Here is a 26482-nt window from a genome sequence, read left to right as displayed (position 1 = left end):
TAACTTATCCTAGGAGCACCTTCTCCAGGAAGTCTTTCTTCATTACCTTCTTCCACCTCTTCTGCTGGGTTAAAGTTCCCTGTGTATGCTCAGTCTCCTATACATTCTAGAATTCATCCACTGTGACCTAGTATTGAAAATATTTATATGTCTAGCAGTTATTTTCTCTGGAGAAATAATGGCGTATTTGTCATTCTTATTTCCTAAGTGCCCATATCTGGCATATAGCATGCCATGACAAATATTTCTTTCTTTGATTTGGCATCATCTGTGAGAAAAACACTCCATGTGCAGGACACATGGTAACTATGAATGAAATTAACCAGAATGTAATGAAAAGCCTTGGAAAGTTCCACATTTATTGACCCCTGCCCTGTACCTGTTGATATTGCCAAACAGAAGGGGCTGAAGGAGATGATAAGACTTTTCCTCTAGGAATGGCTGAAAGGTCACACTCTCACTCAGCCCACCTGGCAGCAACTTCCTGTTTGCAGGTGCTTCTGTCAGATCCTTAAACATGAACTGTGCTTTCCTTTTCTTGTTCTTAATTAGCTGGTTGGTTGGTTGGTTTGGTTTCTTCTTTCTCCTCCATCATTCTTGCCTTGCAAGAAAATTATCACCTCAGATTATTAATTGTCAAATCTCAGGATGTCCCTGGATTCCCAGATGAAAGGGAAAGGATAATTTCTTTTTAGATGTTATCAGAGACAAACGGAGAAGTCATGTGAGAGGATGTGGCCAAGGTAAATGAAAGTTAAGTGGCTTTAAGACCTAAGTACTTAGTACCTTTGTTATTTGAAAGCCTTGTAAGACAATTAAAAAAAGAGTGGGGGGGGGGCTGGGTGGCTCAATCTGTTAAGTGGCTGCATTTGGTTCAGGTCATGATCCCAGAGTCCTGGGATCAAGCCCCAGTTCGGGCTCCCTGCTCAGTGGGGAGTCTGTTTTCCTCTGTCCCTCTGTCTGCCATTCCCCCCTGCTTGTGTTCTCTCACTCTCTCTCATAAATAAATAAATAAGTAAATAAATAAATAAATGTTAAAAAAAAAAAAAAGAAATGCAAAGCATGTTTATTTGGATGGTTATTGAATTGTAGTCCTGTTGCACCCTTATCCCGAGCCCCCCTCGAGGAAAAAACCCAGGCTAGAAGTAGATAGGTTGGTGTTGACCCCCAGGGTAATGGCCCTGGGTTGAGTGACCTTAGATCCAGCCTCTGTGCCCATGCTTCATATGCAGGTTGGGCATTACTGACACCTTCGCATTTGCCAGTACCCTAGAGAGAGAGATGGAAATGCGCTAACATATACAGAAAATAGTAATGTTGTAAGACTCCCTTTAACAATGTTGGCAAGGTGAAGTATTTATTTATTGAAGTATTTATTTATTTATTTATTTATTTTTTCACAAAAGAAGATGTTAGGAAAAGTGGTGGGTAAATTTGCACATAGACTACAGGGACCGCCTAAAAGCTGGGAGACTCAGGTCCCTGAATCTGGGTTTTCGAAGTTCAAAGTTGTTGAAAATTGTATGGGTAGAAGAGTCCTGGTGAGGGGGATTTACAAGGTTTCTGAAACAGAAAATCAGTTGGGCTAGAGAGAGGCAGAGGAAGGTGAAGCCTTCACCTGGGGTGAACAGTTGTTCTGAGGCTTGACAGGGCTCAGGTTTAAGGTCTCAGGGAGAGGAGGGGGCGTTTGAGAGACCAGGTTTGGTGTGGGCAGCAACCTCTTCACCAACAATGGCCACCCTACCCAGTGGAGAAGGGCCAGTCAGGAGTGGCACCAGCAGATGCTTCCACATTTCCCAGACAGCTGCAGAGGCCTTTTTTGCTTCCAAAATGACAAGCTTCTGGGAGTGGTAGTTGTATTCTCCTGTCTCTCAGGGGTTCCAGCTGCAAAGTGAGGTTGTTCATTGTGCTCTGAAGGATTGTGTGTGTGTGCGCCTGTGTGGGCGATTATTATACGAGGGAGGACTCTCGACTACAGAAAAGGACGATGCCACAATAAGGAGGTGGCAGGCCCAGATACTTATTCAGAACATCACAACAGGATATTACCATCTTTTTCATTCCCACTTGGAAAAGTTACATATATCCAAAATATTAATATAAATCATATTAGAGTCAGTTAATATGCAGATTCAAAGAAGATTCAAGGTATTCCTATATTAGCTCAGATAAGAAGAAAAAAATCTTATCACCACTGGAACTGTTTCCTCAGGGTTACCCATACCTGTGAAGGGAGACACTTGAATTTTTGGTCAGGATTTTAAGGGGGAAAGGCTCATGGACAATAAAGGTCTAAGTGTTTCTCTGAATTGGACTGTGAATTGAACTCCCAGGGACCCCTTTTGGACTTAGTGAAATGACTGCCACATACTCCAGTGTTTCTGTAGAACTGACAGGGGGAGAAGACACCCCACCTGGTTTCCCTGGAGGAGGAGCACCAGAGCCCAGCCCTGATTCACCAAAGAAGACATTGTTAGGAAGAGTGGTGGGTAAACCCTTTATCCCTTTGATTGTGCCTGCTAAGACTTGGGCACTTCTGGGGAAAAACAAAAAAATAAAAAACACCACAAAAAACCCCACCTTTGTTCTCCATCAGTTGGCTTTCAATCCACCTTAGAGTTCATGCCTCAGCAGTCAGACCCTGAGTCACGGGGCAGGGTTCTTGGTCCTTGCCAAGGAGCCCAAGACAGCAGCCTCAGGCAAAACTAAAATCACAAGCATTCTTGAAAGGAAGCAACAAAACACTGGCTTTCCTCACTGAGTATATAGGTTCACCATGCAATCTTTTCTCAGGGAAAAAAACCCACCAGTATATTTCATTTCATCCAAAAATGAACAGTATTCAAGGACATGCCTAGTGAGCTTTGAGTGCCCTTGGCTCTTACCTCAAATTGGAGTTAGCAACTTCATGATAATGGTAATTGGAATTTACCTTGCAGTAAATGTCACAAGTAATTGACTTGCCCCAAACAAGTTTCTTTATGAGCCTCTACTTTCCCCCTCTGTGCCTAGTGGTATTTACTGCTCTTTGGCTGCATTACATAAGCAGGCACAACATGAATAATTACCAGTGGGAGATTTGGCCCCTGAGCTGTCTTGAAAGTGACCAGCTCTTGTCGATCAGACAGAACTAGAGTGGGCCCTCTGGTGCAAGGACATTGCATATGTGTTTCTGGGAAGGTTAGAAAGCTGAGCTAGGGTAAGGAGGTAGACGTAATGGCAAACACATTCGAGATTCAGTTGGAGTCTCTATGATAGGAGTTTCGGGAGATCCCTTAGACTCTAAGTGAGAAGAAGGAGAGGGAAGAGATAAATAATGTTCCATTCAAAGTGTGCATCCTGTCGGGTTTTCATCTAGGAACTCATAACCCAGACCCTTACCTGGTTTTAAAAACCATACTTGCTTGGCAAAAAGTGACTATCAACATCTGCTCTGTATGTTGAAGATATTACATGTGATATTTGGTGGGACAAATGCCATTTGAGGATCAGAAAATCAAGGTCATAAGAAGTCTAGCTCAAATTATGATATTAGTTTGGTCATTAACAATAACTAACTACATTTTTGCACCATTCATTCATTCAGAGCACATTTACACATTTACACTTAGCCAGAGAGTTATCACGCAATAATTATATGATAATCATTAGTGCAAATTAAGCCGGCATTTTTATTTTAAAGGGGTAGAAAATAGTTGCCATAATTTTTAATTTGATTAAAAATATACATGTTCCTCAATCTGCCCTCCTCCAAGACACAAGCATTGGTTGGTCAAAGTTCTCTGGGAGCACCCATCCATTCTCTAAATCTGCAGTTTTCTCCAGCCCATCATTGCCTGCATCCATGGTATTGCAGACCTCATTCGGAGTTACCTTCTCTAAGTGAGTCCTTGTCACTCTACCATACTTCATGCCTTCAATGTCAGGTGAGTCATTCTTGAGGCCACAGTCTTTGATCACTCTGAACCATGAATGGAGATTTTTCCCTGCTGGGAATGAATTTCTCATTTGGCCTTTAACTAAGGTAGCTTAGTTCTTTCAGTTTTCTGTGTTTAAACTGTATAATATGGTTGCCCAGTAAACTGGAGGATTAACCCATCAGCCAGGGGTCCAAGGACCTCAGCTCTCTGCTTTATCTAGGTACCCATTACAGGGAACACTTCAACAGGGCTCGGATATAAGGCCTTGCATAAAACAGTCCACATGCCCAAGAAATGAATAATCTATTTAGATGGTGAGAACAGAGGAAGGAAACATAGAGGGTGGTGCCTGTTAATTATTAGTTTTGTATCATCAATACTCCAGTAAAGGTGAACTTTTTTCTTCACTCACATTTTAAGATGCTTTCAAGTTCTTGTGTACAACTATAATACAATTATTTTTATCAAAATATAGTGTGCTACTGTAATGGTATACTTTATTTATCCATTGTCTAGTCACAGGGATATCATGCTGGTATGAAGATTCGTGTACATGGCTCCTGGTCTAAGTTTCGCTAAGTTTAATGTCTATGCCCAGAACTCTTTGTGGTCTGTGTTTCAGGAGGAAGAGAACTATAGGAGGCCACAGTTCCCAAAACTCAACATGTCTCTGGGATATAAAAGAGAGCACTCGATTTTTCTCTTAGAATAATTCTACTTTTTCTTGAGTGAATCTTGACTTTTTACTCTTTTTGGATTTTTAAAACTTTCTGATAATAACTGAATGCCAACATTCACATTGAGAATGGCTTCCCATAGCATGAGCCTGCATGGTATTCCCCACATGTAAAGACTGTTTTCTGCATGACACCTTCAATTTGAATCCCTTCAGGGAAAGGAATGAGTCTTCTCTGACTTGGTCTTTAGCATGCACAGTAGAATGCAATCAGAGTGTATTAATCTCTCTCACTTATCTGCACATACATTACCTTCCCAGGGATAAATATCATGACAAACTATAGCATGCTTTCAACTTTTTTTGTGTGATCTTAGCACCATTTATGCTAAGCGTTACCAGTCTCTATTCTGCAAAGCCCCTCAGAGTTTCCAGATTCACTCCTTAGCAAAGGACAGTTCTGGGCTTGCGCTTTCCAAAAGACTGGAGAACCTCCAGTTCAGAGTAGAGAGGAGGAAGTAGCCGAACCAGAGGTCAAGATAAGGAAAGTGGACTGTTTCTTATCACCTCTAAAAAGGCATCTTTACAGAGCAACTTTGGTGTTTTACTTGATGTACAAAATTCAAGGAGCCTAACAGTCAGGCCTAATAAAATGAACATTGGACGAAATGTTGCTTGAAACTTTTCACTCCACTGCTCATTCTGCTAATCGAATACTACTGATGCTGGGTAAATACTATCAAATACAGTTTTATATTTTCCAAACAGGGCCATGCATGTTACTCAATATTTCAATGATAGAATCTTGAGCCTTCTATTTCTTAGTTTATAATGGGAAACATAGGAAAGAGCTCTTCAGAACTGAGTAATATTGTCTTTGTCTTGGACTATTTGTTTGGGGTTACTTAGCCAAACATGCACAAAATTCCTTCCCTCAAGGAGAAATGGGCTCTTCATGGATACTAGATCAGGTGATTTCCTGAAATTGCTGATGGAAACCCAAGGGGTGATAAAGAAAAACAAAAATGAAAACTTTCGATAAAGGTAATCAGACACTTTCTAGATTCAAGTAGTTGTTTCTGTGTTGTGGACTGAATGTTTGTGACCCCACCCCCAGATTCATGTATTGGGGCCCTGATGACATTTGTAGAGGGGGCCTGTGAGAGATAGAGTTAGATGAGGTCAGAGGGTGGAGCCCTCATGATGAGATTAGTGCTCTTAAAAGAATAGACACAAGAAAGCATAATGGTTTTCTGTACTGTGTGAAGACACAGTGAGAAGGTGACCACCTATAAGCCAGGAAGAGAGCTCTCTCCGGGAAATGAATCAGCTGGCACCTTGATCATGAATTTCACAGCATTTAGAAGTGTCGGAAATTGCCTTAGTTTAAGGTGCACGGTCTATGATATTTTGTTAAGGCAGCCCAAACAGGTTAATTCACTCTGGTTTTGTTTTGTTTGTTTGTCTTTCTACCAAAAACAAATATTGGTTTGAGCTCAATGTCAAGTAGTGAAGACTGATTAATTTTAATAGAGCTTCTGGGACTCTTGCCTACCTGAGTGTACCTACAGTGCCTGAAAGTATAATTGTTTAGGCTTTGTGGATGAAAAGATCTTGTGCAGACTCTCTATGTGGGAAACATGTTTTGTGACAGGAAAATAATGTACAGAAATACAATTAATTTTGCATATGATCTTGTGTCCTGCAAACTTGCTGCACCTGCTTATTAGCACTAGTCCATTTTTTGTATGTGTGGATTCCACAGGATGTCTATGCAAGAGATCATGTCATATGCAAATAGAAATAGTGTTACTTCTACCTTTACAACCTAGCTGCCTTTTATTTATTTTGCATCCCTAACTTCCTTGACTAGAATCTCCAGTACAATGTAGAATAGAAGGGGTAAAAGCCGACACATTTTCTTAATCCTAAAATTATCAGGAAAGCTTCCAGTCTTGTGATTTTTTTCATAGATACCATTTATCAGGGTAGGATATCACTGCTATTCTTAGTTGAATGTTTTTATTTTCTTATCATAGAAGATACTAGATTTTGTGAAATGCTTTTACTATTGAAGTGATCATATTTTTTGTCCTTTATTTTATTCATATGATACAGTACATGGATTAAATTCTGTATGTTTAACCAACCTTATGTTATTGGGATAAATTCCACTTGGTCATGATGTATAATTAATTCTACATGTTGCTGCAATGGGGTTACTGATATTTTGTTTGAGATTTTTTTAAATTTAATTTTATTTTTTCAGTGTTCCAAGATTCATTGTTTATGCACCACACCCAGTGCTCCATGAAATACGTGTCTTCCATAATACCCACCACCAAGCTCACCAAACCCCCCACACCCTCCCCTCCAAAACCCTGTTTGTTTCTCAGAGTCCACAGTCTCTCATGGTTCATCTTCCCTTCCAATTTTCCCCAATTCACTTTTCCTTTCCTTCTCCTATTGTCCTCCGTGTCATTCCTTATGCTCCACAAAAGGTATTCAGATTGGCAAAGAAGAAGTCAAACTCTCTTTGCAGATGACCTGATAATTTATATGGAAAACCCAAAAGACTCCACCCCCAAACTACTAGAACTCGTACAGCAATTCAGTAATGTGGCAGGATACAAAATCAATGCGCAGAAATCAGTTGCTTTCTTACACACTAACAATGAAAATATAGAAAGGGAAATTAGAGAATTGATTCCATTTACTATAGCACCAAGAACCATAAGATACCTGGGAATAAACCTAACCAAAGATGATCTGTACTCGAGGAACTACAGAACACTCATAAAAGAAATTGAAGAAGACACAAAAAGATGAAAAGAATGCCATGCTCATGGATCAGAAGAATAAACATTGTTAAAATGTCTATACTGCCTAGGGCCATCTATACTTTCAGTGCCATCCTGATCAAAATTCTACCGACATTTTTCAAAGTGCTGTAACAAACAATCCTAAAATTTGTATGGCACCAGAAGAGACCCCGAATTGCTAAGGAAATGTTGAAAAAGAAAAACAAAACTGGGGGAATGATGTTGCCTGATTTCAAGCTTTCCTACAAAGCTGTGATGACCACGACAGCATGGTACTGGCACAAAAACAGACACACAGACCAGTGGAACAGAGTAGAGAGCCCAGATATGGACCCACAAATCTATGGTCAAATAATCTTTGACAAAGAAGGAAAAAATATACAGTGGGAAAAGGACAGTCTCTTCAATAAATGGTGCTGGGAAAATTGGACAGCTATGTGTAGAAGAATGAAACTCAACCATTTTCTTACACCATACACAAAGATAAACTCGAAATGGATAAAAGACCTCAACGTGAGGCAGGAATCTATCAAAATCCTAGAGGAGAACTTAGGCAATAACCTCTTCAACATCGACCACAGCAATTTCTTTCAAGACATGTTTGAGGTTTTTGTATCTATATTTATAAGACACACTACTTGTGTGTTGCTTTCCTTTCTTGTGATGTCTGCCTGAATTTGGAAACTGGCTTCATAGACTAAGTTGTTAAATGTTTTCTTGTTTTCTATTTTTTTCAAAGAGTTTGTGAAGTGTTGCTAACATTGATTGATTGATTGATAGAATTCACCACCAAAGTAATTTGTGTCTGAGCTTTTCTTTGTGGTAAATTTTTATTATCTTTTCAATCTCCTAATTTTCTGTAGGTATAGTCAGATTTTCTTTCTTCTTGAGGGTGTTTTGATAGTTTGTATCTTTTTAGGAATTTGTTCATTTCATGTAGGCTATCCTAAATGTTGGCATACAATTGTTTATAGTGTTCCCTTAAAGTCCTTTTTTATTTCTCTAAGGTCAGTATTAATGTGCCTTCCTTCACTCCTGATTTAAATAATTTGAGCTCTAGCTAAAGGTTTATCATAATTGTTGATCTTTTTCAAAGAACCAACTTTTGGTTTTGTTGGTTTGCTGTAATGTTCTTCTATTCCCTATTTCATTTATTTTTAGTTTCTAAACTTTATTATTTTTTCTCCCTCTTGCTTTAGCTTAGTTTGTTCTTCTTTTCCTAGTTTCTTAAGATAAAACCTCTGGTTATTAATGTGAGACTTTCTTCCTTTTCATTATATGTATTTGAGCCATAAATTTCCCTTCTATACTGCTTTAGCTGCACCTCATATAATTTGACATGTATTTCAAAGATTTGAGTATAACTGACACACAGTTCTACATTAGCTTCAGGTATATAACAGAGTGATTCAGCTTCTCTACATGTTGTTATGCTCACCACAATTGTAGCTACCATCTGTCACCATTCAACACTGTTACAATATCATTGACTGTATTCTGTATGCTGTGCCTTTTATTCTTGTGATTTATTCATTCCAAAACTGGAAGACTGTATTTTGGTTTCATTCATCTCAAATTATTTTCTTCTTTTCTTTTTTTTTTGTTTCTGTTTTTGTTATTTTTTAGAGAGAGTATGTGTGTGCAGGAGCAGGAGGGGACAGGGAGAGTCAGAGACTGATAATCTTAAGCAGGCTCCACACCCAGTCCAAGTGGGGCTCTATTTCATGACCCTGAGATCATGACCTGAACTGAAATCAAAAGTCAGACACTTAACTGATTGAGCTACCCATGTGCCCCCATTCATCTCAAAGTATTTTCTAATTTCCTTTATGATTTCTTTTTTGACCTACTGTCACTTAAGTTTGATTTCCATGTATTTATACATTTTCCAAATTGTTATGGATTTATAATTTCATATCATTTTATAGAATGTTAATCTTTTGTACAATTTCAATTATTTTACATTTTTGATACTACTTTTATGGCTTAAAATCACCTGTCTTGGAGAATTCTTTATGTACACTTGAGAATAATATGCATTCTTATTATGTGCATATTAGGAGTAGTCTGTTATTAGGTGGAGTCTATGGATGTCTGTTTATCTAGTCAGTTTATAGGGTTGCAAAACCTTCTATTTTCTCATTATTCTTTGTAGTTGTTCTATTCATCATTTAAAGAGCTGTTAAAATCTCCAATCATAGTGTTGAATTGTATGTTTTTCCTGTCATTTCTGTCACTTTTTGCTTCATATGTCAGGTCTCTGACATTAGGTAAACATATGTTTATAATTGTTATGTCTTCTTGATAAATTAATCCTTTTATCATTATAAAATTTCATTTTTTGTTTCTACTAGCAATTTTTTTCTTAGAGTTTCTTTCTTTCTTTATTTTTTTTTTCTGTTATTAGGATATCCATTATAGCTCTCCTGTGATTATTGTTTGGTTAGTATATCTTTTTCTACCCTTTTACTTTCATTCAATCTGTGTCATAAATCTAAAGTTTTTGTTGACAGCATTTAGCTGGCCTTTTTTTCCCCAAATATTTGCTATTTGACTGGATTAATCAATTTACATTTAAAATAATTGCCAATAAGTTGCATCAGCTGTTTTGCTTATTGTTTTGATACATCTAATATATTTTTTGTTTCTCTATTTCTTCATTAATTCCTTCTTTTTTGTTAAACATTATCTTATGTATCACTTTAATTCCCTTGCCATTTCTTTTACTATTTATTTTAGTTATTGTCTCAGTAGTTGCCCTGGGGATTACAATTAACATTTTAATTTTTAACATTCTCATTTGGATAAATACCTGTGAATTCAAATAATATAAAAAACTTTCCTTCTTCCCCCCCTCATTTTATTATTTTCATAAAATTAAATCTGTATATATCATATGACCATAAATACTTATGATTTTTTATGTAATTTTCTTCTAAATCAGAAAGGACAAAAAAAGTGTTATAAATAAAAAATACATTTGTGTTATCTTTTATATTCACCTATGTGCTTACCCTTATTAACATTCTTTATTTCTTCATGGGGATTTGACTTATTCTGTAGTGCCCTTTTATTTCAACCTAAAGAGTTCCATTTAATAGCTCTGTAGGACAGATTTGCTTGTGACATATTCTCTCAGCTTAGTTTATCTGGAAATGTCTTCATTTCTTCTTTAATCTTATTTTTAAAAACAATCTGCTAGACATAGAATTCTCATGTTTTTCTATACTTTGTGAATGTTATCTGAATATCTTCTGGTCTTCATGCTTTTAAAGAGAAATTAGTATTAATATTATCGATGATTTTTCCTAGTATAAATTAAATTGCTTCTCTCTTCCTGCTTTCAAGATCCTCTTTTTGTCTTTGTCTTTTGTCAGTTTGATTATGGTGTGTTTTGATTAGGATTTCTGAATTTATCCTATTTGTAATTTCTTGGATATGTAGATTAATATTTTGCATCAAATGTGGAAAGTTTTCATACATTATATCTTCAAACATTCTTTCTGTCCCATTCTTACACTTCTCTCCTTCTGAGACTCCCATTATACATATGTTTGTATTCTTGATGGTATCCCATAGGTCTCTGAGACTCATTTTTTCTTCTTTCTGTCCTTCAGATTTGATATCTCAGCTAGACTATCTTCAAGCTTGCTAATTCTTCCTGTTACTGGCTCAAATTGCTGCTGCTCCCTTCTAGTAATTTTTTTCTTTCAATTACTGTACTTTTCTTTTTTTTTAAGATTTTATTTTTTTAAGATTTTATTTGACAGACAGAGATCACAAGTAGGCAGAGAGGCAGGCAGAGACAGAGAGAGGGGGAAGCAGGCTCCCTACTGAGCAGAGAGCCTGATGTGGGGCTTGATCTCAGGACCCCAGTATCATGACCTGAGCCGAAGGCAGAGGCTTTAACCCACTGAGTCACCCAGGTGCACCTCAATTACTGTACTTTTCAATTCCAGAATTTCTATTTGGTTATTTTTATAATTTCTATCTTCATTGATATTCTACAATTGATTTTATATATATATATATATATATATATATATATAAAATATTATATATATTCTTGTACTTTTATTTTTTTAGACATGGTTTCCTTTAGCTTAAGGGCATGTTTAAATTATCTTATTTAAAGCCTTTTTCTAGCTATCAGGGAGATTCAAATCAAAGCCACATTGTGATATCACCTTACACCAGTTAGAATGGCCAAAATTAGCAAGACAGTAAACAACATGTGTTGGAGAGGATGTGGAGAAAGGGTAATCCTCTTACACTGTTGGTGGGAATACAAGTGGGTGCAGCCACTTTGGAAAACAGTGTGGAGATTCCTTAAGAAAATAAAAATAGAGCTTCCCTATGATCCTGCAATTGCACTACTGGGTATTTACCCTAAAGATACAGATGTAGTGAAAAGAAGGACGATCAGTACCCCAGTGTTCATAGTAGCAATGGCCACAGTTGCCAAACTGTGGAAAGAACCAAGATGCCCTTCAAAAGATGAATGGATAAAGAAGATGTGGTCCATATAAACTATGGAGTACTATGCCTCCATCAGAAAGGATGAATACCCAACTTTTGTAGCAACATGGACGGGACTGGAAGAGATTATGCTGAGTGAAATAAGTCAAGCAGAGAGTCAATTATCATATGCTTTTGCTTATTTGTGGAGCATACGGAATAACATGGAGGACATAGGGAGATGGAGAAGAGAAGGGAGTTGGGGGAAATTGGAGGGGTAGATGAACCATGAAAAACTGTGGACTCCAAGGAACTAACTGAGGGTTTTGGAGGGGAGGGAGTTGTGAGGTTTGGTGCGCCTGGTGGTGGGTATTGTGGAGGGCACACATTACATGGAGCACTGGGTGTGGTGCCTAAACAATGAATTCTGGAACACTGAAAAGAAATTAAAAAAATAAATAAAATTTAAAAAAAATAAAATAAAGCCTTTTTCTAGTAAGTTCAATGTCTGGGTTTCCTCATAAGATCCATTGACTACTTCTATTCCTGTGGATGAGCCATACTTTATTTCTTTGCAAGTCTTATATTTTTTGTTGAAAATTAGACTTTTTAAATAATATAATGCAGCAACCCTGGAAATCAAATTCTACCCCCTCCACAGAATTTGTTATTGTTGCTATTTTTTGGTTATTGTTTGATGTTGTTAATGACTTTCCTAAACTAATTATATAAAGCCTGTATTCTTTGTCATGTGTGGACATTGAATTTTCTGTTCAATTAGCTTAATGGTCCACTAATTACCAGAAAGACTTTCTTAAATGCCTGTTTACACTTTTTGCCAAAGACCTCTCTATATGTCTTGAGGGATGTTGTCATTTCCCAAGGAGGCAGTTTACAACTCTGCCTTAGCCTTCACTTATTGCTTGTTCAGAGCCTCAAACTAAGTCAGTAGTTTCTTGGTGAAATCATAAAGAGTATCAGCAGGAACGCTTGAGACTTTATTCTATTCACTATGCAGCATGACTGCGTCTCTCATTTAGCTAGTAAAGCTACCATTTTGAAGACAGCAAATAAATGACTAATGCTCTCTCATTATGTGTTTGGAAAATACAAGACATACCCTTAGGCTGGTTTGTTTCTACAAAGAAAGTTCATGGATATCTTGGAGGTTCTCATGTACAAGTAGCTGAATGCCAAACAGAAAATACCAGCACAGCTATTTCTTTTAATACTGTTACACTGAAAATAAAAATGAAAAAAAAAATAAGGCAAAGAGAAAAAAAAAAATTGGCCACCCATGATTGTATTCCAAAGTGGCTGCAAGATAGATCACTAAAACAACATTTAGTAGATGGCTTTCTCCATCATTCCATGATTCATGTCACTTGCACTGGAATGTAACCCACAAACAGATTTAGTGTCAAATCTGGCAATAACCCTGCTCCCCAGAAACCTTTGATGCTACATTGCCCAACTGCCAATGATGACCATTAGATTCTGAGCCCCTTGTGAAGTGGAAAAAAACAACTACCCACAAAAGGGCATAGCACATCGTTTAAACTCTGGGTTTCAAAGTTTCTCATAGTGGTCTCTGCAATTATTTTGGAAGCTGAGACTTGACAAATATAGATCTTATGTTCATGTCAAGTCTTTCGTTCCCACACAGGTTTATTCTTGCAGCAGTCATTGAACATAAATGACAACAGTATTTGTAAAGAGAGTCCCATTAGTGCCATTAGAAGGATCCTCCATTTTGCTTCCAAGTCCAGACAAGAACATTTGAAACCAGAGTAAGTTTTGCACAATATATAAGTATTCCAGATACTGTAAAAACTTTCGAATGTCCCATGAATCTAAAAGATGTTGGAAATTTAGACACGTGTACCTTAGTGACACTAAAAATATACTTTTAAAGAGAAATATTACACATATATGACACATCAATTTGGTAAAGTTTGAAGTGTCTTTTTTCACTTGTTCTTCTTCCAACCTTTCTCATGCCTCAGATATTCTTTTTCTTTTTCTTTTTTCAAAATAAAATCTTTGGCATCACATGTCATTTTATATTTATTGTAATATATCCTAGCACACCAGCACATTGCTTCACTTCCAGAACTTTAATGCATCAGTCCACAAACATATATAAGTGTGTGTGTGTGTGTGTGTGTATGTGTGTTTCAGTAAGTGTTCAATAGCAACTCCACATGTTACTGGTGATATGACAACTTACCTGAACAGACATATCTGAAAAGTTTTACCATAAGGATTTTTGAAGTCAAATGTTTATTCTTAAAAAATTAGGATACTCTTTTAAGAAGGGGGAAATGCTGTGTAACACAGATGATAGTATGAGCTACTATCATGGTTGACAGTAACTGGATGTGAATTCTCCCCTTCCCCACCCATAGCAGGTCACTTTAAATTACATAGTGAATTCAATACATTTAGAAAGACTTGAATAACCTTGAATGGTTTCAAATTGCAGTAAAGTTTACCAAGTTCAAGTTAATTGTCTTTCGAAGGTTGAACTTCCTATATACACATTGCCACTCTCTGAGTGAAGGCTCTGAGGCAGATGGGTTCACACAGAAAACCGACTCAGCCCTCCAAAAAGGATGAGGGAGTATAACCAAAGACTCCATATTTGAAAACTCTGTGATACTTCCAGAACTCTCATCTGTTTCTTTTCTTCTTTGTTATCAGTCACTCCACTCCCTGGCCTTGGCTTCTGCTAGGTTGGACTTTATCTTCCACCACTTATTGCTGAAGAGGGAGGGAAGAACTCAGAAAACCACCGTTTTTCTGTAATTATTTCAAATGCAATAAAAACCTAAGATAGAACAAAGGTAGGGTGGTTGTTGCCCCCCTTCCTCAACTGGACAATTTGTGTCTCTATATGTTTCAGATTGAGTGATATCAATAGTTCAATAGACTCAATAGTTCCCAACCCCTACTAAAGGGATCCCTTTAAAGATAAGTCATACACAACAGTAATAACAACAATGAGCTCAATAAAATAGCAAGTTTTGGCTACAGGCAGCACACTGGCAATACTAGTAAAGAATTCTATGTTGAAAAGTCCTCATCAATGTCATGAAAATAGTATGCAATTCAATGGGAAATAGGTGGGTTATTTGGCCTTTCCTGGACTGATCACACAATGGCTCTAGGTTGACTTTTGATAAGGAATACAGCAGAATTCAATATGCTTATAAGATAGGAGTGTTGTGGACCAGTTTCTGGAAACTTTTCTATCCTAATCAGCCTCGGCCTGTTTATTTTCAAATCTACGTATCTCTCTTTTAGGCTGGTTTCCAGGTGTATCATCTGGAGATGAGTGTTTTTCTAGTACCTTGCCCTTAGAATAAGGGCAAAGAAGCTGACCAAACCAAAAAGACTATATTTTAAGCATCAACTGTACCTTTCCTGGGAATTTCAGTTAATAAGGAAGCAGTACAGCTCCAGCCTGTGCTTTAATAAGTTTTCTCTTCTGAGTTATACCATTTCAAAATTTACCTAAATATTATGTGAATTATTCCCACATGCATGTATGATGTTTATTTTATTTTCAAATATTTTGGTTTTTGTACCCAGAAGTAAGAGAGTATTTTTGGCAGATGTAAAAGTATTGTTGGCTGCCCAAGTGGAGACTGTCACCAAGCTCCTCAGCTCACTGAACAAGAACATATCCTAACCCAAATCCCCTTTCCAAAGAGATAGAGATGTTTGCTGATTTTTACTCTTCCCAATGCAACTAATGCATTGTCTGCTTGGATATTAGACTCCAATTAGATAGCTTTTTAACATCAATTTTGTTCCTGCATTTAGGAATGAAAATATTTTTCTCCAGAAACCTGAACAGCAGGATATGTTTTCATGCCTTACCTGGAGCCAATTTGTACTAGGAAGAATGTTTTCACATTGTTCTCCTTAAGAAGAGCTGTGTTAAATGAAATGAAATACTTCTTTCCAAACTTATTTGCATTCAAAATTTAATAATGTTAAATGGCCCTATGTGGGATAAATATGGAGAAATATTACCTACATAATCAGTACTTCAGTTATAATTACATAGATCAATATCCTATTCACTTTGTTACATGTAACTATCAGCGTGTACTTATTCTTTTCATTCTGGCAGGGCTTACACATGTAGATGATCTAGAAACAGTTCCAAATCATCAAGATATGTTAAAAATAGGTCAAACATAGCAACATTTTATATTATTCTATATTTTGATCCTTTGAAAAGATGTCGAATGCAAATTTAGATTATGCATTTGCATGAAGCTGACTTACTCATCTAGCCTGATTAGGACCATCATCAGGAAGGCTATCTTGGACTTGTCAAGAACAACTGTTTTTCCTTCACTTTAATTCTTGAAGTGATGTCTCTCAGCCCATTGAATACTGAATTGAACAAATGGTATTAGAGGTTTTCAGAAAAGTTTTCATATTCTTTATAGTATTCTTTGTAGTTTTGAAGATACTGAAATTTTTTTAAAGATTTTATTTGTTTGTTTGTTTGTTTACTTATTTATAAGAGAGAGCGAGCACAAGCAGGGGGAACAGTAGGCAGAGGGACAAGAAGGCTCCCTGTTGAGCAAGGAGCCCGACATGGGACTCGATCCCAAGACCCTGGGATCATGAGCTGAAGGCAGATACTTAACCAACTGAGCCACCCAGGTGTCCTGATGATAAAATGTCTTATTAACCTCCTCTCAAGAAGAACATCTGTATTTCCTTCCAATGAATCATTTATAAATTGAAAAAGATTTGTCTCTCTGCTTTTGAATAATCATGAACCTTGTCCATCTAGTTCCTGGTCGGGAGGGTCTTTCTGTGTGGAAAGAGAACCCCACTGAGGTAAAAAGGACAGTATATGAGAGGAAACAGAAAGGAACTTGCTAAAATTTAAACTTAATTTTAAAAATATTACATTATATACTGAAAACAGAAGTACATTCAGTCTTTGTAGGGACATGCATGTTGACTGTGCTGATCAGTAAGAGGGCTGGTTGTGAGACCCAGATTCTGGAGAAGAGTTCAGGAAAGCACACTCTAATAAAGGGCCTCAAATGCCATTGGCACTTGGCTTCCTCTGGATGGGACCTAGTCACACCACATCACAAAACTCACATTATGGAAACAGTCAGTTGTTTGAAACACTGAGTGAGGATGCTTTGTCCCCTAGAGCTGCTCCAGTCTCAGTCTGTGCAACTCCATGGGAATGATCCCAGCTGGATAGGCCCCCCAAGTGTATAGTCTTCTTTGTTTGCAGAAAATGTATTTTCAATTCTTTATATGCTAAATAACTTTTTGTAAGAATTTGTGCCTGTATTTACCCTCAGGTAAAAATAAAAAATAAAATTAAAAATTAGGAAAAAAAAAACAAAAAACAACAGGTCTGAGGGGAGGAGGGAGAGCCATCAATGAAGAATGTAACCACTGCTAACCTGTAGCTTGGTTGTGATACATCCTTATGTTGTGGCTGAGTCTCTCTGGTCGGGAATAATTGATCTGCATTCAACCATTTCATCACACCACTGGCCTTCCATGGCTTAAAGGCAACATTTAAAGTGTCTTTTACCAGCCTCCACCAAAGAGTTGTCTAAAAGTTAAGTACTCCATTCATGCTGCCAGTCTAGCTGGACTCACAGAAAGTTTCATATTTGGACTTAAAATTTGCCTAAATTTGCATTTTAATTTTGTGCCCTTGATTTTTAAGGGGTGCTCTGTGTGGGGTACTTGCCTGAAGAACTCCAGCTGAATACTGTGTGTAACATCACTCAGTGTTTCCTCTGAGGTCCCATCAGTGTGATTTCCTTGAGAAATTAATACAAGAAAAATATATTTGCTTTCCTGAGGAACTAGTGTGTTTCTTCTTATCTAATAATAAGAACAGCGTAATGGTCCATATCTCCCTTGTTTTGCCTTGGCTGCCGGAGGCCTTAGAACCAAATTTAATGATGTTTGCAACTGTGTAACCTTATACGGCCTGTGTATTTACACTCTTTTATCATCCTCCCTTCTTTTCTTTTTTTTTCTTTCTTCTTTAATTCATTTGTTTTAGTTCTACCACCATCAATTAATCTGAGTAAAGAGGCAGAGAGTAAATAATAACAGGAAAAAAGAACAACATTTGGTAATTTTCTAAATAAAAATTGTTTCACTTCAGCATGATTATTGGCTAATTTCTGAGGACAACTCTATGAATCATATTAATTGGGTTGCATATGGTGTTTCTTTTAAAGTATTATATATTCACACTAAAACAAGTGAACAAAATAAATACTTTTGTATTTTTGTTGGTTTCAGTTCCAAGAATTTGTCAATTCTATTTCTGAAGTTCCAAGAATTTGTCAATTCTATTTCTGAAAGATAATTTAGCCCCTTTCGGAAAAACTGATAATCAACCTATACAGCTAATACCAGAGACTGAATCCTTCATTTAAAAAATGGATAATGGCAAATAAAAACGGAAGTTATTTACATTAGCTGAACTTCACTAATTTGTAGATACCATTGACTGAAAGAAGACAATTGGTTGAAAACCCAAAACATTGTGAGAATTTAATCATGGTAACGGCCTAATTTCAAATACCACAAGACAAAGACCCATTGTCTTTCCCCCACAACTCTTTTCTTTTCTTCTCCATCCATCTCTCAGTCAGTAGCTTTCTTTTTTAGATTAATCAGAGAATAGAGATCAGGTTGTTTTTGCACAGAAGATCAAGGCTATGCAATAAGAAGTGAATAATATTATCAAAGTTTTGTCATGTGTATTTTAATTATGGAGAACCTAAAGCTACTTCTAAGGATAAATAAGACTTTACAGATTCAACATAGTTTCCAGAGGTGGTGAAGCTAAATGGGACAACTGGTTGGGAACCAGGGTTCTGGGTGGAGAGAAGCAGGACATAAATACTATGAAGAGAGGCCAGGAAAGAGAGGACTCAAGAGAAAGATTCTACAATAGTGGGAGAATTGAAAACTAGTAAACAAACCTGTTTTGCATCATCCTCTAAACATATATTAGTGATCCTATGATAGCGATATTTCCTTTCTGGTTATGGATTGTCGTCTTTTGCCTCTTCAGAAGTTAACAACTCTTGGCTGTTGGGTTGTTTTTTTTTTTAAAGATTTTATTTATTTATCTGACAGACAGATCACAAGTAGGCAGAGAGGTAGGCAGAGAGAGAGGAGGAAGCAGGCTCCCCGCTAAGCAGAGAGCCCGATGTGGGGTTTGATCCCATGACCCTGGGATCATGACCTGAGCCGAAGGCAGAGGCCTTAACCGATTGAGCCACCCAGGCGCCCCTGGCTGTTGGGTGTTTAAAATCTTGCCTTAACATAGAGCAGTAGTTTGCCATGTTGGAAAAGATTCATAGTTTGGTTGAAAGAGCTTGGAGAGGAAGCATGTGACTTTCACCAGGCCAGAGATGTTTAAGTTAGCTCCCTGTCCCCTACTCAGAGAGATATACCTGTGTATCCACCATATTTCTTCCATCTTTTGGAAATTTGATGATTACCAGCACATGACCCTGGCCATGATCAAATACATCCTTCTCTGGATTCAGTATCTACAAAGCACAACCTAGGAATTACTCAGAAGATCCTTTTTGTTGCCCAGATGGGGTGAGAACTGACATTGTCTGTGCTTTCTCTCCCGTTACTACAGAATCCTGTACTGCCCAATAGCTGCTGCTTCTGAATGGACCAGTATACAATCTCACTGGTGTGGGAAAGGTGCTGCTAGGCTCCTGGGGGCAGGGGTGTTAGCTGGAAAAGAGCAAGTTGAGATTGGATCATGACATGTTATTGTAAGTCACTAAGTTCATGTGTAAGTTATGAGAGAATCACAGAATCTTGATTTAATGACTAAGACCAGCACAGAACCCCTCAGCACAGAGTGCATTTCATAGGAAACTGATAACCAAATCCTCCCACACCCAAGTAATTAAAATAAAATAACCTCCTCCCCATTTCCCAATCTCACACACTCCCACCCTCAATCAAAATGATGTTGATGAGGTACTTGTTTAAATTCTGGCTAAGTAGCTTTGAATGTCCTTTTTCAAATTTCGGGAATTTATGGAAATAAAACAGTGATTTCTCATATAGAAATGCACACAATAACCACAAAAAGTCACTCTTTCACTATTTCTTCCCTAATATAGAGCCTAATACTGAAAACAATGAAGAAAAATTAAAAATAATGAATATTTCCAATCTGTAGGGCATAATTTTATTTTACTTACTTATTTATTCATTTTTAAAGATTTTAATTTATTTATTTGGCATGAACACACACACACACACACACACACACACAACACAGGCAGGGGGAATGGGAGAGGAAGAAGCAGGTTTCGCACCTAGCAGGGAGCCTGATGTGGGGCTTGATCCCAGGACGCTGGGATCATGATCATGACCTGAGCCAAAGGCAGTCGCTTAATGACTGATCCACCCAGGTGCTCCTGTAGGGCATAATTTTAATAACAGATGATATTTAATAAGTTTCTATGTAACCCACCCATTTTTCTTTTCTTCTTTCATGAACCTAAGGAAATTTCCAAATGAAAAGCATACTCATTCTACCATTCTATAAGGTTTGGAACAAATTCCTTCCTTTGTCCATATATTTTAATCTTATTTATACACTTCTGTAAAACCAGAAAGAATGAAATGAGGCATCTAGACATCTCTGAAATATTTATGAAATAACCCCCTTTTTTTCTTCCAACAAATCATTTGCAATATCCATAGACTAAGTCACAAACTGAACCATATCCAAGACTTCAAATAATAGAACTGCATTTGCTTAGTCAGCTGTGAGAACTGTTTTAAGGTAGCCTCATCTTATTATCAGGGTTAAACTTAGACCTGGGTTGGGCACCATAAATCATGCTCTGTTGATTATGCTTCCAATGTGTATATAATTTGGTGGATGGTTCTAACTCTGGGCAACAGAGAAACTGATATAGTGTGGTGTCCACACATTAGTTTCCAACCTTGATCTAACAAGTTCAGAGGTGGGAGTCAGTTTCTGGTGCCAGAAGAGACATCATATAAGACAACAAATTTCTCTTGGGACTGTCAGGAAAGAAATAATACTGATCACAAGACAAAAAGTCTGGGTTGCCTAAGGGTATGAAGATGACAAAGGGCTTAATGATTAAATAGCCAAGGTGGAGTCATCAGAAGCAACCTATGAACGGGAGAGATACCTGTAAATCTTATATTCAATAAGGGGTTAATATCCAAAATATGTAAAGAACTTTTGTAACTCAACACCAAAAGTCCATAAATAATCTGACTAAAAAATGGACAGAGGACCTGCATAGACATTTTTCCAAAGAGGTCATACCTATGGCCAACAGATAGATGAAAAGATGCTCAACATCACTAATCATCAGGGAAATGCAAATCAAAACTACAATAAGATACCATCTTATGCCTTTCAGAATGACTAAAATAAAAAAAATACAAGAAATAAAAAGTGTTGGCGAGGATGTAGAGAAAAATTAACCCTCATGCACTCTTGTTGGGAATAAAAATTGGTTTGGCCACTGTGGAAAACAGTATGGAGTTTCCTCAAAAAATTAAAAATAAAAATATCATATGATCCAGTAATCCCACTACTGGGTATTTGTCCAAAGAAAATGAAACCATGAATTGCAAAAAGATATATACACCTTTATGTTTATTACACTATTGTTTACCATGTCCAGGATATGGAAGCATCCCAAGTGTCCACAGATAGTTAAATGGATAAAGATGTTATGGATAAAGTTAAATGGATAAAGAAGTTATCCACTTAAGTTAAATGGATAAAGATTAAATTTGGTTAATCTTTGGTTAAATGGATAAAGTAAATGGTTAAATGGATAAAGAAGATGTGATATATATATATATATATTTCACCATATATATATATATATGTATATATATATATATATATATAGTGAGATATTACCCACCCAGGTGCCCCTGGGTGGCTCAGTTGGCTCAGTTGGTTAAGGATCTTCCTTTCGCTCAGGTTGTGATCCCAGGGTCCTGGGATGGAGTCCCACATCAGGCTCCCTGCTCAGCAAGAAGTCTGCTTCTCCCTCTCTCCCTCTGCCGCTTCCCACCACTCATTCTCTCTCTCTCTCTAAGTAAATAAATAAATTATTTAAAAAAAATAAAAAGAAACATTACCCAACCATAAGAAAGAATGAGATCTTGCCATCTGCAGCAATATCAAAGAAGCTAGAGGGTATGATGATAAGCGAACTAAGTCAGAGAAAGACAAATGCCATATGATTTTAGTCATATGTGAAATTTAAGAAACAAAACAAAGAACAACAACAATAAAACAAAGGAAAAAGAGTCAAACAAAAGAACCAGGCTCTCAAATACAGAGAACAAACTGGTGGTTGCTAGAGGGGAGGTGAGGGGAGGATGGGTGAAATAGGTAAAGAAGAGAGTACACTTATCTTGATGAGCACTGAGTAATGTATAAATTGTTGAAAAAAAAGAAAAAAAAACAGTACACTTATCTTGATGAGCACTGAGTAATGTATAAATTGTTGAAAAAAAGAAAAAAAAAAACAAGAGGAGCAAAAGAATTCTCTGAAGCAAAGCCTCAAGCAACAAGAAAGCTGTTGCTACATTTGTGGAGTCTGGGGTAGACTTACTGCAGGATACATGGTGACTCTTTTTTTTTTTTTTTAAGATTTTATTTATTTATTTGACAGACAGAGATCACCAGTAGGCAGAGAGGCAGGCAGAGAGAGGAGGAAGCAGGCCCCCCGCTGAGCAAAGAGCCCAATGCGGGGCTCAATCCCAGGACCTTGGGATCATGACCTGAGCTGAAGGCAGAGGCTTTAACCCACTGAGCCACCCAGGTGCCCCTACATGGTGACTCTTATTCCGAGTGTTGGCTGCTCTTACCTATAGGCTTCGCCCAGTTCAGAGCCTTCCTCTTGAGCCCCTGTGATATGAAGTGTCCAGAAGGCCTGCTTCTAGCTATGTGGATGCTGGGTGAGCTCCCAAGACCCAGTACCTTCCAGAAGACCCTAAGTTATGCTTTTATTCTAGCTCCTTCTCTAACCAACTAAGTGAGACCAACTCAGGGTGCCAAGTATCGGGAGGGAGGAGAAAGAAGCTTTAATGACGGGATGGCTTGTCCTGCTTGCAATTTAAAAGATAGCTCTGTAGACTTCACTGTCACTGATTGTTCCAGAGCATTTCTTGGCAAAAATCTTCGTATTAGAAATGGCTTATCAAATCCTATCATGTTACAGCGTCTGTCTTGACATTTTGACCTTGTGGGAAAAACTTAATTATGCCCTGCTTAGCATAAGGATCATACAGAAGTAAAGAAAATTCTGAATTTACATTTGACCTATCTTTTAGAGTCCTATTCCAAGTGAGACATTTTACATGGAATACAGAGAGCACCTGGGTGCCTCAGTTGGTTAAGCATCTGCCTTCGCCTCAGGTCATGATCCTGGGGCCCTGGGATCTAGCCCCACATCAGGCTCCCTACTAAGCAGGGAGCCTGCTTCTCCTTCTGCCCCTACTCCTGTTCATGATCTCTCTCTCTTTCACATGCTCTCTTTCTTACAAATAAATAAATTAAATCTTTAAAAGCAAATAAATGGAATACAGAAACCTGATATCCAGATTCAGTTCTGCATCCTATGAGATCAGTCATGTCTAAGGTTTTTATTTGCTTTTTCTACAACTGCTTTGATTTTCCCAAGTTCACGTTTGTTTCTGTTCTTGAATGTTTTTCATAATAAATTATAGGAAAAAAGCTTAGAGTATTTAGTACACTCAGTTCCCTATGACTATCTTATAAAGCACACAGCATATGCTATTACAGTGTCAGTTCTTCCTGCTGGCTCTCCTCCCAGGGATGTGGACATTCCCAAGGTGTTCTCTCTCCAATGGCAGCAGAGGGGCTGCCCTGTGGCAGACAGAAACACCTGTTTCCAAAACAATATTCTTTGCAAGTGAGAATCATCCATTTTATTCCTTTTGGGGCAACAAAATATTGATAGCAACACATTCAGAGTCTGTCAGTAGGGGTTCTTAACTTGGATCTTTCAGAATAAAGGCTTTCTGGGTATGACTGAACTCAGACTCTTAAGTTTTAACTGCATTTTTTAGTTTATGCATAGATACTCTCTTTTGTGTCAAGAATACTGGACAGCTATATGTAGAAAAATGAAACTTGACCATTCTCTTACACCATACACAAAGATAAACTCGAAATGGATAAAAGACCTCAATGTGAGACAGGAATCCATCAGAATCCTAGAGGAGAACATAGGCAGTAACCTCTTTGATATCAGCCACAGCAACTTCTTTCAAGATATGTCTCCAAAGGCGATAGAAACAAAAGCGAAAATGAACTTTTGGGATTTCATCAAGATCAAAAGCTTCTGCACAGCGAAGGAAACAGTCAACAAAACAAAGAGGCAACCCACGGAATGCGAGAAGATATTTGCAAACGACAGTACAGACAAAAGGTTGATATCCAGGATCTATAAAGAACTCCTCAAACTCAACACACACAAAACAGACAATCATATTAAAAAATGGGCAGAAGATATGAACAGACACTTCTCCAATGAAGACATACAAATGGCTATCAGACACATGAAAAAATGTTCATCATCGCTAGCCATCAGGGAGATTCAAATTAAAACCACATTGAGATACCACCTTACACCAGTTAGAATGGCCAAAATTAGCAAGACAGGAAACAACATGTGCTGGAGAGGATGTGGAGAAAGGGGAACCCTCTTACACTGTTGGTGGGAATGCAAGTTGGTGCAGCCACTTTGGAGAACAGTGTGGAAATTCCTCAAGAAATTAAAAATAGAGCTTCCCTATGACCCTGCAATTGCACTACTAGGTATTTACCCCAAAGATACAGATGTAGTGAAAAGAAGGGCCATCTGTACCCCAATGTTTATAGCAGCAATGGCCACAGTCGCCAAACTGTGGAAAGAAACAAGATGCCCTTCAACGGATGAATGGATAAGGAAGATGTGGTCCATATACACTATGGAGTATTATGCCTCCATCAGAAAGGATGAATACCCAACTTTTGTAGCAACATGGACGGGACTGGAAGAGATTATGCTGAGTGAAATAAGTCAAGCAGAGGGAGTCAAGTTATCATATGGTTTCACTTATTTGTGGAGCATAACAAATAACATGGAGGACATAGGGAGATGGAGAGGAGAAGGGAGTTGAGGGAAATTGGAAGGGGAGGTGAACCATGAGAGACTATGGACTCTGAAAAACAACCTGAGGGTTTCAAAGGGGCAGGGGGTGGGAGGTTGGGGGAACCAGGTGGTGGGTACTAGGGAGGGCACGGATTGCATGGAGCACTGGGTGTGGTGAAAAAATACTGTTATGCTGAAAAGAAATAAAACATTAAAAAAAAAAGTCTTAAATGCATTAGTACCAAAAGGTATTTACCTTTTGGCATGCTGGATAAAAAAATACCAAAATTAACGGTTTTTTTTTAATGTAATGAGATAATGTATTTGAATATTAATAAATATGTTTCCTACTGGTAAAAAAAAAGAATAGGACTAGATGTTGATAATATAAATATAATTAAGATCTACTCTTCCCTCAAAGAGCTCATAATCCAATGGGAAAGAATGGTATGAAACAAATAAAGGCAAAGGATGGTAAACACTTTGATTAATTTGCGTGCGGTCTATTTGGGACTCCAAGGAGGGAATTCAACTTGGGGATGTGGTTATGACACAATTCCTGCAAAAGCAGAATCCTGAAACAAGCATTTGCCTGACAGGGTTGGAGTGAGGGCATCCTGTAAGGAAGGGGCTTCTTGCCCCAATAAATGATCTGGAGAGCTGGGCACAGAGGACAAGAAGGAAGTGTGGTGAGACAGCTGGTGCTAATTACTGTGGGCCTGGCCTGCCAGACCATTTTGTTGGTATTTGGGAGGCATGGAAGCATTTGAGGCAAAGGATGTGTTGTTTTAATCACATGTCAGTAGTTACAGATAGTCCAGAGAGATGTGAAATAGAGACAAACCAGTTCAAAGATTATGGAGATATCCAGGAAAATTATGGGAAAGACCGAGATTCAGGCCGGAGCAGTGAGATGAGCTGGAAGGGAGGGACCTAAGAGATTCAAAAAGCATATATGTAGAGATGAAACAGTGAGATTGAAGGCCAGCCGCAGACTTCTGGTATAAATTATGGTATAACTCATAGATGTGACAGATTGTCTTTTTGTGAAATTTCAGCTTTGTTGAGGTGTAATCAATATATAAAACTGTAAGACATTTTCAATTATACAATACAGAGTTATCAACTGTATTCATCATTTTACATTAATCCTTAGAACTTATTCATCTTACAGCTAAATATTTGTACTCTTTTACCAACCTCCCCATATTTCCCCCACCCCTCACCCTAAGCCCCTGGCAACAACTTTTTTACTCTCTAGTCTCTGTTTCTTTTAACTTTTTTTCTTTTCTTTCTTTCTTTTTTTTTTTTTTTCAAGATTCCATATGTAAGTGATACCATGAAGTATCTGTCTTTCTCTGTCTGGTTTATTTTACT

Source organism: Martes martes (assembly GCF_963455335.1).
Source record: "Martes martes genome assembly, chromosome: 11".
Taxonomy (NCBI): domain Eukaryota; kingdom Metazoa; phylum Chordata; class Mammalia; order Carnivora; family Mustelidae; genus Martes; species Martes martes.
This window is presented reverse-complemented; position numbering follows the sequence as displayed.